This window comes from Capricornis sumatraensis, chromosome 11, assembly GCF_032405125.1.
Source record: "Capricornis sumatraensis isolate serow.1 chromosome 11, serow.2, whole genome shotgun sequence".
Classification (NCBI taxonomy): domain Eukaryota; kingdom Metazoa; phylum Chordata; class Mammalia; order Artiodactyla; family Bovidae; genus Capricornis; species Capricornis sumatraensis.
Window position 1 is genome coordinate 44,606,499 of NC_091079.1, and position 20,955 is coordinate 44,627,453.

Here is a 20,955-nt window from a genome sequence, read left to right on the forward strand (position 1 = left end):
GGAGAATCCCATGGAGAAAGGACCCTGGTGGGCTACAATCCATGGGGTTGCAAAAGTCAGACACAACTGAGCAACTAACACTTTCACATTATGGAAAACAGTATGGAGATTCCTCAAAAAATTAAAAATAGAAAGAAATTCCATTTCTAGGTATTTATCTGAAGGAAACAAAAACACTAACTTGAAAATAAATCTCCACCCGTATATTAACTTGAGCATTGTTTGCTACAGCCACAACATGGAAGCCACTTTAATTGTCCATAGGTAAATAAATGGATAAACAAAACGTATATTCAACAGCATATTACTCAGCCATGAAGAAAGAACTTTTATAATTTGTAACAACATGGATGGACCTAGAGGCAATATGCCAAGTCAAATAAGTTAGACAGAGGAAGACAAATACTTTATGATCTTGTATGTGGAAGCTTTAAAAAAAAAAAACAAAAACCCTCTTAGATACAGAGAGAGATTGGCGTTTGCTGGAGGTGAGGAATAGGAGGTGGGTGAAATGGATGAAGCTGGTCTTCAGTTATAAAACAAGTAAGTCCTCCTGGGGATGTAATTTGCAGCATAGAGATACAGTTAATGATATTGTACTTATATTTCAAAGTTATTAAGGGAATAGATCTTAGAAATTCTCAAAAGAAAAAAGAATTGTACCTGTAAAAAATTTTCTATTTCTGCCAAGCATTTTTAATTCTATCCATTTAGTGTTCTTGCCTGGAGAATCCCAGGGACTGGGGAGCCTGGTGGGCTGCCGTCTATGGGGTCACACAGAGTCGGACACGACTGAAGTGACGCAGCAGCAGCAGCAGCAGCAGCAGCAGCAGCAGTGAAGCCCATGTGCGAAATGCCAGAGGCTCTCGCTCCACCCTTAACCTTTAGAATGGGCAGGAGGCAAACTGGTTGTCATCCAGGTTTGCCTGGACAGCGCCTGGGGCTTGTGGTCTCGGAGTCCTGACTCATCAACCTTTTCTTTTACTCTAAAGTGGGTAGTACATTATGTGCTCATCTCGATAAAGGATGTCCTTTTGTCTGCCCTTCTACTGAAGGCAAAAAGCAAAGCAATGAGCTAGGAACTTACCCAGAGTGCTTATTTATTTACTTATTTATTATAATTTAGCCTTCCTGCTAGGGTAAGGGAAGCAATGTTCATGCTCGATTGAGTATTAACCCCAGAGCTTGTCTTTCATCTCAAAGATAAACGCTGCTTCATGGGAGAAGCCAAGGCAAGGAGGTGGTTGGTAAGGCTGTGGAAAGAAAAAGTAATTGTTTTCAGCACCTTGCCAGCATGAGTATGGAGATGGAAGACTCTGAGCTTTCTTTCCTGTCGACTGGGTGGAACGGTTTTTCATTTTTGCAATATTTGCAATTATCTTGTCAACGTTTGCATTTCCGTTTGTGGGCACTCAGTGTTCACTTTCCAATGAGCATCCGAGGCCTTCCAGCCGATGGTATGCTGGAGTTTTCATTTTCCACTTCCCACCACGCAGCAGCACATGTGAATAAACCCTGAAATGCTCAGAAATGCTGAGACTAGCAGATGAAGCATGGGCTTGGAGGAGGTCCCACATCATTACGCTGTCATTCAAATGTGCCACCACAGAATATTGGATCCCTGGGATGTTGCCTTTATTCTCTAGCACGATGTCCTAGTAGAGAGCTTGACAGTCACTTGGCTTCCTGGAGCATTGGAGCAATATGGTGCTAGGAGCACTGTGTCACATGATGTCCATTCCTCTTTGAGGATGAGAGTGTGTGTTTCAGACTTTGAATAGAAAGTTTCTTGTAGCAGATTAGCCACATATGCTAAGTGAACTAAAATTTACTGAATGAGAGACACTACTAGTCACTTCTGATAATCTAATCTAATTGATATAAATTTGTAGACCAGGTGATGCCATTATTCCCGTTACAGAGACAGAGACAGTCCAGCTTCCTAATCTAACAAAGCAGGAACAAAGTCAGGTCTTTCTGGTCCAACTCCAAAGTCTGTTCTTGTTTCATTATGTTATATTGAAAAGTGAAAAGTAAGCACAGATACACCAACTAGATTATGGACCTAAGAAATTTATATCAATGTGTAGTCAAGGACTGCACTGTAATGAAACAGACTAGCGGTCTCATAGCTTGTTTTGACTGTGACTAATACTTGTACCACAGAAGTACAAATCTGAAATACACAGGGTTGATACTTCCACTTGTTTAAATGTTGTCTAGAGGCTAAAATTCCTGTAGAGTTGAACTGTCATCTCTTCCCTCTCCAAATGGTTCTCAATCTTTCATCCTCTCAGAGAGAATGAAATTAACCTTCCTACTGAAATGGTACTTCGTATTTAAAGTTAAGTTGAGATCCAGTTGCCATCCTCACGGCCCCCAGACTTTATTGCTCTATTACAAACATTATTTCATGTCCTGCTGTTGAAGTCTGTAGCCTTTCAGAGCTTTATGCCAGTAAAGCAAAGTGCTTTGTCATCCGTGATCTATGCTACAATCACAGGTGGGGAGGTGTGAAGAATTTTTATTCTCCTCGTCTTTGTGATGTTAATGATTCTCTCGACAAAACCACTTCATTTTTGTGTAAAATTAGAAATTCATAACCTGTGAAACCCATAAAGACTTTGTACCCTCAAACTGCTGATGACTACTGAAGGAAGTAGAGTCAGTTCTGTCGGTACTTTCATAAACAAGGAGAAAAAAAACAACTTTAAAAATTCTTTGACCCTGCTTTTTGCCATCTGAATGGTCATGGTTGAGTGGAAAATCAATGAGGTCCTGTGAGAATGGCACCTCAGTGTTGCCGACAAGGCACAGAAAAATCCAACTTTTCACATGAGATGAAGATTGCCTTTGCTTCATTTACTCTCTTAAGACACATTAAAATCAAAGCTATCGCCCCATTTGGCCATCTGTCAATGCTCACCACACAGTAAGTGGGTCGACTTTGTTCTTGAATCACCAGAATACGAGAATGTTTTGTTGTTGTAATAAATGATTTCAGGCTTAAGAGACAGAAATAAATCAATGCAATTTATAAAGTTGGGGTGGAAATGTTAGATGCTGTTTTTATAAACCGCGGAGAATTATATATGGATGAGTTGCAATAAATAAAGCATAGCTTTAGCAGTTCACAACAATAAATGATAAAGATGAGATAAATTAGTGTATGGCCTTTTATCTGGAATCATCTCTTGGTTTCCCCAAAGGCACACCAAAGTCCTTTACTTGTTAAATTGCAAATTTCGGGTTTGAATGTAACATGGTAAATAATGGCTCCCCATTTTCCTCCCAAAGTTCAATTTCCAAAGTTTGGCTTATGGAGACCCCAAACCAGAAAACCTAGTTTCTGAAGGTTCCCATGCAATTGTACTCCTGTTTATTAACAATGAGTTGCCTTTTAACAATGGCTTGCATTTTCAGATTGAATATACTGAATCTAGTTGGCTGACCCTGAACTGGTTAAACACAAGTGCTCACCCTGCAGGTGCTGGGTCAGAGAACTTGTGTGGCCAACATCTTCAGAGCTGGTTCACGAAACAGAGCACTCTGGGCCTTGCAGACTGGACCTTGGAGGCTCTTATTCTCACAGCCAAGTTCCAAGTCTGGTTCCTTGGCTTACCAATTGCAGGAGATTAGATTTTCCTATGCTGGTGGATTTGATCAGGCAAAAAGAGTAGCAAAGCGTAAGCACTGTTAATAAGTAGTCAGTCACAGATCCTCCTAAACATGGTTTTGTACAGAGATTTGTGAGTTAGTCTGTTGGAAAAATGGAAACCACAGAACAATAAAATACATAATATTGGAAAAAAAACCGAATAATATCAAACTACAAGCAAAATGCCTTCCTCTTTAAGGCATCATTTCTTTTCAAGGCTTAATTTGTTTTGATGAGAAATCTCATTCGGTTCCAATATTATCACTGCATCCTTAAAAAAAATATAGCAATAACAACAATTCGATAGTGGTTCCTGAAATATATTTTGTGGAACTCTAGTTTGACGAGTTCACAGATATTCTCGTTAAAGCAGTATTTTTTTTATCATTACTTTGTGTCTTGGGAGAGAATCACATGCTCCTTTAGATTTTAAACACTTGAAGAAATCCCACAATAAAGAAATAGAGTCCACTTTTTCAACTCTGTCTTTTGCAGAATGAATTTCTGAAGAACTCATTTTGTATACTGCGATCAGTGAAAAACAGATAATTTTCCAGAGGAGAATGTTATGATCACTTCTGATCACTTTCAAGAGTGCCTGTGCAATTCATATAAGTTGTTTTTTCCTATTCTCTTTCCTCTGTCCTCCTCTTCCTTTTCCAGAAGAAGGTTGTATCAATATAATACATTGTTTTTGTTTTATTTCCAGTTACTGTAGCACAAAGGAACTGGTGGTAACCCCAAATATCTGACAATAAGAGAGAGAAGTAAGATGTGGCGTGTGAATGGGTAGAATGTCCTTCAAAATTCAGAAATGTCAACTAAGGTTACATTTTACAGCACAGAGTTTCTCAAAAATGCAATATTTAGCCAAATAAACTTGGGAGAGAACAAGATTTTTAGTAAAAACAAAAATGAATAATATGCATATTTTATTATTGAATTAATATTGCATGAGCTCTGTATGTGTGAGATACATATACCTAAGTAAACGTACAGAAGGCGCATGGAAAAGATAGATATGAAATGTGCTAGACCTAAATCCCTGTTGTGGGAGGAGACTGAGCTAGGAGGCAAACAGGACAGTGGAGAAGATAAAAGATAAAGCAAAATGCAGTGCAATGTGGTAAGATAAGGACCTTCTTTGGGCCAATGATTATAATTTGCCAGGTCTCAATGCCAGACACTTCAAATCTAAAACAAAGAAATAAGGAAGATGAAAAGACTGAAGGTGATTCTGATGTACTTGCTCCGTGTTTCACAGTGTGAGAGACAGAGCTCCACGTGCTTGGCCCAACCCCATGAGTCCTTGTCTCTGTGTCTCCTCCACTGAGAGACACAACAAGACAGACTTGCGGGTTACTCAGCTTCTCCAAGTGGAATCAGAAAGGCCAAAAATTTGCTGCAGCTTTACAAATCAGGCTGATTTCAGATTTGGTATGTAGAAATAGACCTTCATTGGTCACGAAGTCAGGCTCTTGTCTTGAGCATCAGTGAAGTGGAAGAGTTCTAATTATGAAAGATAGGAAGTTCACCTGCACAGTTGAGCCTCGGGCTGCTTTTCTGTCCTGGGCTGCCCTCCTCTGCTGGCTTGTCCTTCTTGGGGCAGGCAGCAGATGCTCGGCTTGCTTTCGCTTTCTCTTGGACTTTATGTACCTGTTTCTCTCTCCTCCCATCTCCATCCACAAGTCTGCATCTGCATCTCCATCTGTATCCATACCTACATCTGTCTCTGTATCCATACAGCTTTTAGATTCTTGCTTGACACATAGCAAGTGCTCCCAAAGTTAACCTCATTTGTTTACTTATGATTTAAACCCACTATTACCCACATTTTTCCTTGGGGCCTTGGCACCCCAGAATATTCACTGTAGAAAAAGTTCCAGTCTCCTGCTTGCCCTTCGCACAATTATTTGTATGCACATTTAACTGTGAATCTCTGAAAAGACCAAAAATAACAAAGATGAGGAAGTTGCAAATACTAAAACATCATACATGGTGCCTCTAGTATGGTCCCCAGTTTTTGACTCCATTGTTGACATGGCAACTGAGAACCTCTCTGACTTTCCCTTTCATGATCTTGAGAATGGGACTCATCAGTATTCCCCTCATTCTTTTCTGCGTCTAATATCTTCACCCTAGATGAAAAGTACTGAGAACCCTAGGTAGTAAAATCCTCAAACCCCAATTAGAGCACCACTTACTATGGGAGGAATGGTGTGTTCTCCTGATGCATACTGCTGAAATATATGTTAATTCATGTTTCTTATCTAATGTGAAAGAAAAGCATTTGTCTGGCTATGTCTCTGGTAGCTCAGTGGTAAAAAAAAAAACCCTGCCAATGCAGGAGATGCAAGAAGCGTGGGTTTGATCCCTGGGTGGGGAAGATTCCTGGAGAAGGAAATGGCAACCCACTCCAGTATTCTTGCCTGGAAAATTCCATGGACAGAGGAGACTGGTGGGCTATGGTCCATGGTGTTGCAAAGAGTGAACCTGACTGAGCAACTGAACATGCACTTCCTCTTTGACTAACATCTTTGCATTTCCTTCACCTCCCAGATCATGGAAAGTACCATTCCATTCTTTGCTTCTGTGAGTTTTACTATACTTGATTTATCTTATAAATCATGTGGTATTTGTAAGTAACCTGAATTTCCATCAGTAGACCATCAGATAAAGAAAATGTGATATAAGCCTGCAGGTGGCACAGTGGTGAAGAATCCGCCTGCCAAACAGGAGATGCATGTTCGATTCCTGGGTCAGCAAGATTTCCTGGAGAAGGAAATGGCAGCCCACTCCAGTATTCTTGCTTGGAAAATCCCATGGACAGAGGAGCCTGGTGGGCTACAGTCCATGAAGTCGCAAAAGAGTCAGACATGACTAAACAGCAAACAACAACAAAAAATACAATGCAATGTTTTTAAGTTTTAGAAAAGAAAGAAAACTTGCTGTGCATGACAGTGTGGATGAACCTGGAGGGCATTATGGTAAGTGAAATAAACCAGAGACAGATGACCCCCACTTCTGTATGATGTCCAATCGCTTGGACAGACTTCACTGGTTTGTGACCCACTTGAGTCTAAAAATTACCACCCACGTTTTCTTTAACCACATCCTTTCCATGTACTAGTAGATTGGCATGAACTCTGCTTGACCTGGCATTCTCCCCACCCTTGTTGACTTGGTGCTGTTTGTTCCTGTGAGTCTCTAGCCTTGTAAAGATCAACCTTAGCTTCTTTGCTTCATCGGTTTCATTTCCAGGGGCAGGCCAATTTGAGCACTGAGATTTTATATATATACACACAACTGTATATTATAATTATATATCATAGATCTATAATTTTTCTGATAACCTAAAGAACTATTTCTGCCACCACCAAAATAAAACCATCATAACGTTGTATATATATTTTTTCAATACCCACTCCCTAATAGCAATTTTCATTCTTTCCTCTTCAGGCAGCTTTGAACATATAGTACTGGAAGATGAATGTGGATGGACGTAATGCACCCACTGGGGCAGAAAAGTAATCAAGATGGCACAAGATTGTGAACTCAGTGACTACACATACAATCTCTAATCTAGAACGTATAATTGACATACATGCTGATAATGGGGCAATATCTTATATCCCTTCATATAAACAATGTCCCTGGAAATCTAAATAATGTTATACCAGCTACTCTGAAATGGATAGCAAGGCCCTCTCTCATTATTGTAGAATACAAGCACATCTTATAATAAAAATGACTTTCTCTTGAGTTTCTTGATTGAGAGTCTGTATGGTGAATGTGGAAATTTTACTAATATGAAGTACAATACTTGGTGAATTTTTGGTGTTTGAGATTCTTCTCATGTTAAAAAAAAAAACATGAAAAAGAGAATTAGGTTAGAACATATAATTTGAGGCATTTAGTACATTTTGGAAGTGAAGGTAAGTATTCCTAGGCTTTGGATCAGAAAAGCTAATGGAAGTTCTTCTCCAAGGTGAACGAGCCCATGTGAGGGAAAGAATCAGCTGTTCTTTGCATCTGCTGGAGACATGAATCAGAACGAATCAGAAAAAAACACAAAAGCTGTAGAGGGCGATGGGGGTCATTCATGCCTTTCATGTTGGTGGAGTGAAAGGAAAGGTGGTCACCCTCAAACGTTCATGAGTCGGAGGTAACTCTCACTTCATCCATTCGCCCTCGAAAAGTTGACATTATAATAATGAAAAGCATGTCAGGTTGCTGAGATTTGAATTGAGTATGCACATTTGTTAGCATTGCTGACTGCATGGGTACTTTTGTAGATGAAATGAAATGCTCTATAATATTAAATCATTATTTCATGCCCCTTGTATTGATGTTTTGAAGGGCAATGAGAATTATACTATTTTTTAGAGTTGGGTATAACATGGAGGTGATCATGTCCCATTTGCGAGCTATGATACTGAAATTCTTTTTAGAGGAAAAGGAAAGATTACTTATAGTATATTCAACTTTTTGCTCATAGATTTTGGATTCAACACACCTTTCTAAACAGGCTAGAATGGATAAAAATGAAAGTTGAGATAGAAAAGCAAAAATAAGAGAGGGATGGGAGATCCCATGGGTTTCCATGCTGCATTTTTCCTTTCCTTCTTTTCCCTAGGAAGGAATAGGTTACCCATTCCAGTATTCTTGGGTTTTCCTGGTGGTTCAGATGGTAAAGAATCCTCCTGCAGTATGGGAGACGTGGGTTCTATTCCTGGGTTGGGTAGATCCACTGGAGGAGAGCCTGGCAACCCACTCCAGTATCTTGCCTGGAGAATCCCCATGGACAGAGGAGCCTGGTGGGCTACAGTCCATGGGGTCACAGAGTTGGACATGACTGAGCAACTAAGCACACAAAAGCCCTTTCAGATTTTTAAAAGTTCATTTTTAGTTGGAGGATAATTGCTTTACCATAAAATCCCTTTCAGAAAGACTTGGCATGGAACAGAGAAGGAGAAATGAAAGAACCTCATAAAGACACAAATGGATCGAAGTAATTGCTAGCAACTCTCAAGAACAGACAGGTTTTCCTAATGTCCCCCTGTCATCGTGTGGGGGAACCTAGTGGCCTGAGCTCGTCTGTGCTCACTTTACGTGCTCTCCTCTAAAGAAAGCTCAGTTCTTTTTAAATTTCTTACTTATTTACTTTTGGTCCCACTGTGTGGCTTGTGGGATTTTAGTTCCGCAACTGGAAATTGAACCTGGGCCATGTCAGTGAAAGCACTGAGTCCTAACGACTGGACAACCAGGGAATCTATAGGCTTAGTTCAGAATCGCTACAGAACACACAAAACCCTTTCTCCTGACATTAAATTTCAGTTCAGTTCAGTTCAGTCGCTCAGTCGTGTCTGACTCTTTGCGACCCCATGAATCACAGCACGCCAGGCCTCCCTGTCCATCACCAACTCCCGGAGTTCACTCAGACTCACGTCCATCGAGTCCGTGATGCCATCCAGCCATCTCATCCTCGGTCGTCCCCTTCTCCTCCTGCCCCCAATCCCTCCCAGCATCAGAGTCTTTTCCAATGAGTCAACTCTTCGCATGAGGTGGCCAAAGTACTGGAGCTTCAGCTTTAGCATCATTCCTTCCAAAGAACACCTAGGGCTGATCTCCTTCAGAATGGACTGGTTGGATCTCCTTGCAGTCCAAGGAACTCTCAAGAGTCTTCTCCAACACCACAGTTCAAAAGCATCAATTCTTCGGCGCTCAGCCTTCTTCACAGTCCAACTCTCACATCCATACATGACTACTGGAAAAACCATAGCCTTGACTAGACGGATCTTAGTCGGCAAAGTAATGTCTCTGCTTTGAATATGCTATCTAGGTTGGTCATAACTTTTCTTCCAAGGAGTAAGCATCTTTAAATTTCATGGCTGCAATCATCATCTGCAGTGATTTTGGAGCCCCCCAAAATAAAGTCTGACACTGTTTCCACTGTTTCTCCATCTATTTCCCATGGAGTGATGGGACATTAAATTTACCACCTGCAATTTTTCTCAATCTTTTTTAAAAAATGCACAATAGATTTAGAATATTATAGGGAAAAAAAGTAGGCATAGCAATTTAGTCAGGAAGAGCAAGGAGGGCTGTGCACAGATATCTTGACAACTGGACCACTAAATGCAGTTCCTGTAGTTCGTGTCTGGAAGTGGGCCCTCCAGATGTTTACGGTCTCTTCAGAGGCAGCCAGATGCAGCGGATGGTAACCAAGGACATTTTTCCTTCTTAATCTGAAAGCGACCAAGCTGAGTGTCTTACTCATAACCATCACAATGGGAGCAGCAACGAAATGCTGGAAAAAGTCTTGACCTTTGTTTTTCTTTATTTAGTATTCATTTCATTGGCCAGTCTGCTTAAATTTTCTTTGACAAAATAGCAATGCTATTTCTATTAAACTATTCTATATGCCATTGCTATTTTAAAGCAGCTATCAAGAATATTAAAAAATGAGAGGGAGAAATTTTGAATTAAAAAAAGAATATTTAAAAATCAACCAGAAGATGATATATTTGGTCAAGCCATGCAATAATAATTGAAGACACCTCACCCTTGAACATTTAATAATTTAAGAATTACTAATATTGACTGAGTACATACTGTCCCAGATGCTTCTGAGCCTTTCATGTGGGCTAACTCATTTCAACCTCTTAACCCTATGAGATAGTTTTTTAAGAAGCTCAAACCGATAGAGCTTAAGTTGCCCAGAGTTATTCAATTGGTAAGTCATGGAGCCGGGATTTGAAGTCAGGCAGTCTTGGATCCTGTGTCAAACTTTCTTTTCCATTTTCTTACAAGGCTGGTAAATAAAGAAGACAGAAGTGATATCTGACTTTGATTATTGCTGTCTTGTCAGTGAGAGAGTTTATCATATGGTCATATTGATGGAGGCATCACTGAATTCATCTTTTTCATTAAAATGGATCTCACAACTTTTGTCTTTTCACTCTTAGTTGAAGACATCACTATCTTTGTAGTAACACATGTTCAAAATATCTGACACTCCACATTCCTTGTCTAGCTGCCAAATTCTTTGGCATATTTGAAGATTTAGCTGAAGAATTACCCTTTCTGTGAATCTCTCCCCAGGGGGATTTCCCTACATTTCCATCTTTTCATGGACCTGACCTGTTTCTCCTGGTTCCTAAATGAGATTCTGCACCATTCCTAAGAGATTCAGGCTCAGTGTGTCTGCTCCCAAATATACTTTTCCTGCCCCTGCACTTTTATCTAGCCCTTTGAACATTCATTCATCCTTGGAACTCAGACCATAACTGATACAAAGCACAGGGTCAGCAAATACTACTGCAGAAGCAAAAGAAAGAAAAAAAGACTCAGGTCAGATGGATATCACAGAAATTTTCAGGAAAATAAGTATTAGGGTATATATCATCAACCTAACTCATTCATAAGTTTCCTATCACCAGTGTCAGAATGTCAATTGCTTATAAGAGTGACCTGGGTTCAGTAAAAAACAATTCCATTATATTATGTAAATTGTACTTAGAGCTGATTATTTCACAGTACTTTCAGAATAACATTTTACATTTGTAACATAAGGGATTAACTTGGTTTTCTGGAAGATATAGATTTCTAGAATGACTCCAGAGTTCTGGATAACTGAAGCTTGTTGTACTACAATTCCATGAGCCTGAAAACTTCTGTTGGCCGTTTACTATAGAAAGAACTCAGTTTCTGGAAAAAAAAAAAAAAAAAAGATAAAGTTTAACCCATTTTTAGTTGTAAGTCTTTAATCATACAAAAATTTTGAAAAAAAATTGTCAACTTTTACTATGCTGAACCATATCACCATGACACTCTTCCTAAATGCTTCAGCATCTCAGAAAAAATTGACATTGTCCTACATAAAAACCATGCATTACCACAGCTAATAATATGAACCATAATCTAAAAATATCTGATACTTAGCCCATATTCAAATTTCAACAATTGTTATTAAAATACTTTTGATAGTCATTTCTTAAAAATAGCACAATCATGCAAGGATAATGTGTTGTAATAATTAATTGGCTTCTTAATGTTTCTTTTATGCATAAATCATCCACTGATTCTTTGAAGGATCAGATCTATTATCTCTTACAATGCTCCACTTTTTGATTTGTCTGATAGTTTTCTCATGGTTTTGTTTAATTATTTTCTCTTTCCTCTGCATTTCCCATTCTGAGAGTTAGTCCTAAAGACTTGATTAAATTCAGGTTCAACATTTTTGTCAGGAATACTTACGCGTGAAGCTGTGGCATTCATGCTACATTACATCAGTAGATACACAATGTCTGTCTGCCACAAAATTTGATCAGATGGTATAGTGCCATCATGACTTGCAAAGCAAGGTGACAGCTCTGGTTGCTGTCCTCCAAGCAAATCTTAAAAGCCCCAGTTTCCAAAGATAACTCCCATTGTGTCTTCCATAATTTCTGGAATGTCAACATTTCCCACCTTTGTTTATGCTGAGCTATTGGAAGCCTTTGATAGAGCTAACATAATAAAAACCACTCTCTGCCATTTATACTTTTATCTTGAGCTATATTATTGGATTACACAGCTATTGATTCAGCAAGGTACTTGAGGGAGAATAGTGACAGCATAGAAGTCTTAATGGAAGGGAGAAGGACACGAAAGTTAAATTAGACAATTTAGTTGGCACAAATTACCAAGGTTTCTTAACAGTTATTTTGTAATGGGATGGGCAGTTAGTTTGCGGGTGGGGCGCAGGTGGTGAGGAGTAGAAAGCAAACATTTTATGGATGGCCTGGAAGTATGCTATTAATTCTCCAAGTACACTGGGGCCCCAGCTTGCTACCAAGTTACCGTGATGCTCACACCTCCATGTGGGCTGGTCCCAGGTCCACTACCATGATTGACTTTTATCACATTATCTTCTCCTTATTTCTGTCTCTCGTTCTGATTTTACCTATAAGATCATGAGTTGAGAAGATTCCATAGAAGGAACTAATCCTCATATACTTTTCTACTTTGCTTTTTCTACCTAAAACTACTGTTCTTTCATTATTCTTTTGCTTATTTACTTCTATATTTGGATAAAGGCAAGGACTTTGATAACCCTTGCCATTCTTATTTCTCTGGAATCTAGAACCCACCTTGCCCAGAGAAGAGTTTCAGAAAACTTTGTTGCTGTGGAAGGAAGCGAGGAATGAACAGCCTGAGACAAGCTGGCATCATTACTTTCTATTGTATGTGATTCCTTTCTATTGCTAATTCTATTATCAATATTTATTGGAATTAACCAGATGATGATGTACTGACTAGAATGAGAAACATGTTTTCCCAAAATCAATATCTTGCAGTTCTAAAGACAGTAATTTTCTTTCTCATTCACAGTGAGGGATTGTCTCTAGGTATCTCAGATTATTTCAAGCACATTTTCTGCGATCATGCATTTTGGATGGAGGAAAGGAACAAGAGCTTTAACTTGTTTGTTGCTTGTGAGGGTTTTTTGTTCCTCTGGTAATAGTATATATCAAATTGAGGGGATTGTTGGCATATACAGCAACTCAGGCAGCAATTTTTTTTCATTTGTTAGATGAAACACAAGTCCACTTAGAAAATAGTCTTCTTGCATTTCTCTCAAGAGAAAATAGTGAATGAGTACAGAATAAAGAGTTATGGATGTTGACCTTTGAAACTCTCCCCAAAGCAGCATTGCTATTGATGGGATGACATGAAAAGTCATTTCACTTGTAATGAGATACCAAGTGGGCCTGTCTTCTTTTAAAACCTGGCATTTAAAAATACATTTACTTCTATTATGTACTGGCCTAACCTGCACAGGCTATTGGATATGACATATTACCTGAGCAGATGTTTTAGACAAGACGCTGGCAGCAAGGCAAGTAAAGAGTAAAGTTTATAGTTTTGTTTCTTCAGTCCTAGAGTCACGCAATTGAGAAAGCTTCTTCATATGGCAATTTATTGCAAATGTTATGTAAACTGCCTATTAATTTTATGCCTACTGTGCAGCAGAAGTCTTTAATATGAAGAAATGGGGGAAATAGATTACTTTTTTTTTTTTCCCCTGTACAGGACAGCTTTCCACTTTAGCAAAATCTTCGCTGGTCGATTTGCCTCTGACCTTATGATCTTATGGATGAAGAGATAGGTTAGGGGATATTCAGATGTTTAGAGAATTGTATTCCTTGACCCTAAAGGGGAGAAAGAATTGTGAAGGAAAGACATGATGATAGAAAATTTTATAACTGTGTTATTTTGGTTATTCCTAGGTTAGAGAAGGGCAAGGCTTAAAAAAAAAATTGTTCCAAGGAAACAACTGCATTCGTTTTACTGTCATGACCTCTACAGCGATTTAGATTAAGAACTCAAAATAAGACTGTTTAATATTTCATTAAAATGTATAAAGCATAAACATACAGTATTATGTTACATAATGCATTTGCAAGTTGATATTCAGATGTGGAAGATTTCTGTATTCATGAAGGAATGACCTTCATACCCCACTGGATCATCATCAGTTTATGCAGTCCTCTGACATTTTTATTTTATTTATGTGCCGTATGAAACTATGACATTCGTATCATCATCTCTAACAAATCTGTTATCAATCAGAGAGGGCACGCAACCATCTCTGTGCTCACTAGTTGCTGGCTCCAGCACTTGCCCTCCTGACTTGGCAGTGCCATTTGAAGCTGTACGTATGCTCAAAGATTTGCATTCTTAAAATTTTCCTTTCCTTATCCACACTCGTCAAATAACAATTTAGAAAAATGGAAAAGACATGATCTCAGTGCTCTGTAATCAACAGGGTATATTTCTGAATGACAGTGGGGCAGAAATTCTGAGAACTAAGGGGAAATTAGTTAATTCCAAGTCAATTAATAGAATACCACCACCACCACCACCATGCAATCAGAATGCTTGAACAATTTCTGATTTCTACACAGAGACTTCATCAAGATAAACAGACCTTCCTTTGACACTCCACTCTCTCTTTCCCCAAGCAGCACTGGTCTGTCCTGACCTGTCTTATTGTTTCCAATCCTAACCAACAGAAGGCAGGGAAGAAGCTAAACAGTTCTATGAATTGGCTGCTTTCTTTAGGTGGCAAGACTAAAGGTGGTGATTTGGATTCAGAAAATACTTATTCATAGATTATGGGAAAAAATAATCAATATTGCCAAATGGCTTAGAAGTTTGGACATTGCTCCTAGTGGGACTTTTGCTGGACTTTTGTTTAGTTGTGGTGTCGTTTCTGATTCTTTGTGACCCTACAAACTGTAACACGCCAGCCTCCTCTGTCCTCCACTATCTTCCAGAGTTTGCTCAGATTCATGTCAATTGAATCAGTGATGTTATCTAACCATCTTATCCTCTGCCACCCCTTTCTCCTTTTGCCTTCAATCTTTCCCATCATCAGGGTCTTTTCCAGTGAGTTGGCTCTTCACATTAGGTGGCCAAAATATTGAAGCTTCAGCTCCAACAACTGTTCTTCCAATAAATATTTAGGGTTGATTTCCTTTAGGATTGACTGGTTTGATCCCCTTGCAATCCAAGTGACTTGCAAGGGTCTTTTCCAGTACAGCAATTCGAAAGTATCAATTCTTCTTAGAGTTTAATATTTAAGCAAAGTATTTTTTAAAATAATTTTAAAATTATTTGATTTTTAAAAAAAAATCGAAGTTACATATGGTATTATTGTTTCCAATAAGTAGCAGTACTTTTTAGAATAATCTTAACATTTTCTATTCTTTTCTTCAATAAACGTCCGAGATGTTTGTTTGGCCATTCATTTAGCAAAAAGAGAAATTAAATGATTCTATTAATATCCCACAAATAAAATAAATAGAGAATATCGGTAAAAGTTTATACATGTCTTTTGTTTCATATGCTTGTAGCAGAAAATCAGGAGAAAGAATTAGAGCAAATTTTTAAATTAAAGTTTCCTTCCCTCCCAGTCCACATTAGGTAACTGTAGCAGATTTAATGAAATTGGAAATTGAGCTAGCAAGTAGTTAAATGGTCCCTCCCACTGTTGTTTTCTATGATATTTTGCTTCCTGGCACCTCTCAATTAAGATAATGAACAAGATTTTCTATGTTATTGATAGCAGATGAGTCTTACTATAGTTGGTTCTGATTATTAATAGAGAGAAAAACATTTCACTCTAATATGGAAAGGTCTTTATCAGTATTGTTTTTGCTCTTTCTCCATTATATTGTATTAGGAACAACCACTACAAATGAATTATATGCATTTACTCTTTTTACTTATTAAATTGGAAAAGAGGAATTTTATTTGATTATTTCATGAATTTCATCCTATTCCAGTAATTGATGTATTATATTAATATTTTATTGAGAAAAAAGATTCTTTGGTTCCATGAAAGTATATACATCTATTATAATATTTATTACCAAGCAAGACTTCTCCAATTACTTTTTTTTTCTTTTTTAATTTTTTTTAAATTAATTTTTTTTATTTAATTTTAAAATCTTTAATTCTTACATGTGTTCCCAAACATGAAACCCCCTCCCACCTCCCTCCCCATAACATCTCTGTGGGTCATCCCCATGCACCAGCCCCAAGCATGCTGTATCCTGCGTCAGACATAGACTGGCGATTCAATTCTTACATGATAGTATACATGATAGAATGCCATTCTCCCAAATCATCCCACCCTCTCCCTCTACAAATTATTTTATTGTGCACATATGTTCAGCCACCAGATTTTGGTAAGAATTTTACAGAGCAATTCTTTTAAAATGCAGACAGTCTTTTGGATAATGCTAAACAGTCTCTCCCTGAACCCTCTCAAATTGCCACTCTCGTTTATTGCATAAAGCCTTTCATTTACACTTTTAACACCATCCCATCACTCTTAACTTTGTTGCATTCTCTTGCTTCATCACTTTAAGCAAGCTGTAACATCTATAAATTGATTTCACTGTAACATATATAAATTGATTTATGAGTGATTTAAAGATATCAGCATTGATTTATTTTTGTACCTTAGCTGTTACATGAAATAATAAATGTAAAGTAATAACACAGAACCTGACTCATTGTGTGTGGGGGTCTTTATTAAATAAATTTTAATTTAAAAAAATTATTTATAAATTGAGTAAATTTATGAATAAACTAGGGTCATTCTGATAGTGAAATTGGGGGTTAGCCAAATTTTTTACTATCCTCTTTCACTTTCATCAAGAGGATCTTTAGTTCTTCTTCGCTTTCTGCCATAAGGGTGGTGTCATGTGTATATCTGAGGTTTTTGATATTTCTCCTGGCAATCTTGATTCCAGCTTGTGCTTCATCCAGCCCAGCGTTTCTCATGATGTACTCTGCATATAAGTTAAATAAGCAGGGTGACAATATACAGCCTTGACGTACTCCTTTCCCTGTTTTTTGGAACCACTCTGTTGTTCCATGTCCAGTTCTAACTGTTGCATGCTGACCAGCATACAGATTTCTCAAGAAATCTGTCTTTATTTTCAAGAACCAGAAACTGACTGAAAACAGCTTAAATGAAAGTGAATGTACTGAAGAAGTAGGGCTAAGTACAAAGTACAAAAGGACCTCATGGTGGCCAAGGCAGACTCTCTGTCCCTGGATCCTCTGGGTCTCTTCTGTACGTTTACTTCAGATTTTCTGTCTCTGTGAGGATTTTCTTATGTTTTCTATGAAATTTTGCCTAAGTGCAGGTATTTGAGCCCTGGTTCTATTGGCTTCATGTTTGGCACTCAGCAAAGTCTAATAACAGTCTTTTTGTTCCAATCCACAATTCTCACACTCAAGATTCCCTCTTTCCACCTTCTCCCTCCCCCTTCCCTATATGGGGCAAGGAAACATCCCAGATCCCAATAGCTCTGGGCAAGGATGCAGGATTTAATGACTTGCTGTCCTTTGACATGTTGTGGGCACCTACTATTTTGACAGACGATGTGGACAGGTTGGAATATGGGAGCCAGTGAGATTTTAAGACACCTCTAGAACACCAAATCATCTAACTTTGCTCCAAGATCACTCTGTACACTCCTTAGAGATATTAGAAATTATATTCTATTCTAGCCTTTTAAAAAGAGAAGGATGTTGTCTTTTTTTTTTTTTTTTTCCAATTGGTAGTTGACATTAGTGTCTGGTAAATAGTTTCTTCCTTTGTATTAAATTGAAATCAGAACTAAACGTAGACTTTCTTGGTGGTCCAGCGGTTGCCTGTCAATGCAGAAAATATAGGTTCAATCCCTGGTCTGGGAAGATCCCACACACCGTGAAACAACTAATCGCACGTGCTACAACTGCTGAGCCTGCACGCCCTAGAGCCCATCCGTGCACCACAACAAGAGAAGCCCCCATGTGCCGCAGCTGGAGAATTCCACATGCAGCGACGAAGATCCAACACAGCCAAAAATAAATTTTAAAAAGTTAAAAGGAAATACTAAATGCAACAAAACATATACATTTGGTTTTCACAGAGTAATTTTCCCGTTAAATTATTCCTCAGGAAATTGGTTTAGTGTGGTAAAAGATCCTCTAGTAAAGCTCACTATCATTTTATAAGTATTGTCTTACTGAATGGTTATGAAGCACTGTGGGAGAATAGGCATGATTTAAATACAATTAATCTAATAGCATCTTAAAGCAAATAATGAAGATGTAGTCTCCCCAAGTACCAAGTTCCATTAAAAAAGAAATGTCTGTATATTCCTTATCCCTTGACATTTTTCAGTAGTGTTTGGATATCATGGTTGAACCCTTCTCCCCCCAATTCTAAGTAATAATGATCACCGAAAAAGAGTTTTAAACAAATAAAGTAGCCACAGGAAGCTTAAACCAGGCAGCTAGCCTACAGTGGCAGCAGCAGGAATGAGACGGGATTAGTGAACCCCTCATCCAAACCCCAAGGAGTTCATGAGATAAATGGCTTTACCCTGAACTGCCTTAGAAATTTGCCCTGTCACTGGATGATGGCTCCATATGTTAACTTCTTAATTTGAGTACGGGAGGGAAGAAATGGCTGGAACTATTTAACAAATGTAATTTTATTGCTCCCTCTAAGTGTCGCCATAGAGAAAGCTTTTAAAAAATTTAGATTATTCATCTATCAATTTGTTCTCTCTGCTCACTGGCACTAATATGTTGAAATTAATTTGTTTTATATCAGGACTTTAGAAACCACATACCAGACTTAGGTTCTCAAACTCAACTATTTGTCCCACTGTAGCTTGTTATCTTTTTAAAACATGAATAGTTCTCCATTATTTACAGTCCTCACTTAAAAAACTTCAAACAATTCAAGGCACTAACATTACTTCCAGCCCTACATGACCAACCACCAATTCCCACCACTTTTCCCCACTACCTGTACTCTAGCCATATGAAATTTCTTCCGAATCCTAGAACTTATACTAAAGTAAATACTGTAGATGTGATTTCCTTGAATATTGGAGTTCCATTAAAAAATCTCTGTACATTCCCTACTCCTTGACATTTTTCGGTAGTGTTTGGATATCATGGTTGAACCCAACCTCCCAAATTTGGGAGGTCGAACGATCCTCCCAAATCAGAACCTTTCCAAAGCTATTATACTGCATGGATTACTCATTTCGGCTGTTTTGTCCTCTCATTTCATTTAGTCTCATCTCTGTTATTATACTGCATGGATTACTCATTTCAGCTGTTTTGTCCTCTCATTTCATTTAGTCTCATCTCTGATGTTAATGAAAAAAAAAAAAAAAAGCTTTCTTTGATTAGTCTATTTAAAATAGTTCCCAGTCACCATTTTTTACAGCCTGATAGTGTCTTACTAGGGTTTACATGGTGGCTCAGACTTTAAATAATCTGACTGTAATGCAGAAGATTGGGTTCTAATCTGCAGAAGACCTGGGTTTGATCCCTGGGTTGGAAAGATCCCCTAGAGAAGGTAATGGGAACCCACTCCAGTATTCTTGCCTGGAGAATCCCATGGACAGAGAAGCCTGGTGGGCTACAGTCCATGGGGTCATAAAAAATTGGACATGACTGAGTGACTAACACTTTCACTTTTCATTTCACAGTGCCTTACTATTTCTTTATAATACTCATCATCACCAGATATTAAATCATTTATAATTCTATTTTTATTATTTTTCTTCTCTGCTAGAACATAAACTTGAGAGCATGAATCTTGCCCAGTTTGTTCTAGAATAGAGTTGGCACAGAGAAGATATTTCAGGTGCTAGTCCATAAACTTTGTGTTACCTGTTCATGGCAAGATAAAGATATTACATGAGAATATGCATTCAAAAACTTTTGTAGCACTTTGACATTGATGCAACATCGAAGTTTGGGATTTTTCAGATTATAAAATTATCACTCCATAAGGAATTGGGAAAAATAAAAACTAGTCCTGCAGCCAGATAGTTGGAGGTGTACTGCTCTACCTGCTCCAGTAAGACAGTTGTTAGGTGGTGGGAAAATATGCCACTGAACCTTACACCACATGCTACTAAAAAGGGAGGATTGTGCAGACACGCATGCTAAATCACTCCAATCATGTCTGACTCTGTGTGACCCTATGGACTGCAGCCTGCCAGGCTCCTTTGTCCATGGGTTTCTCTAGGCAAGAATACTGGAGGGGGTTGCCATGTCTTTCTCCAGGAGACCTTCCCAACCCAGGGGTCTAACCCATGTCTCTTGCATCTAATCTGCACTGGCAAGCAGCTTGTTACCACTAGCATCACCTGGGAAACCCCCACGAAAAAGGAGGATTGGATTTCACAAAAAAAATCCTCTTTGGATTTTGGAAACCCCACATCCCACATCTGTTGTGTGATTCTGATCTGTTAGCAAGTGTTCTGCCCTAGAAGGCTCTACATCAGATCCAGGCTATGGAGAGTATCCAACTGAAGTGCTGTGCAAGTAGAATTCTGTTTGAAGGCTCTGACAATTCCCCATGAGATAATCACAGCATGGAACTGAAGGATTTTAGAATACAGTTGTGCCCTATTTTCCAGTAGTAGTAAAGAAACTGCCCACCAGTGCAGGAGATGTAAGAGACATGGGTTCAATCCCTGGGTCAGAAAGATCACCTGGAGAAGGGAATGGCACCCCATTCCAGTATTCTGGCCTGGGAAATCCCATCGACAGAGGAACCTCAGAGGCTACAATCCATGGGGCTGCAAAGAGTCAGACACAACTTAGCGACTGAGCACACACAGACACACCAAGCAGTAATGTATTATGTTTGTAAAGATATCACATGTATCTTGTGATTATAAGAGAAAACAATCCTTAAAGTGCCCTGCTCAATT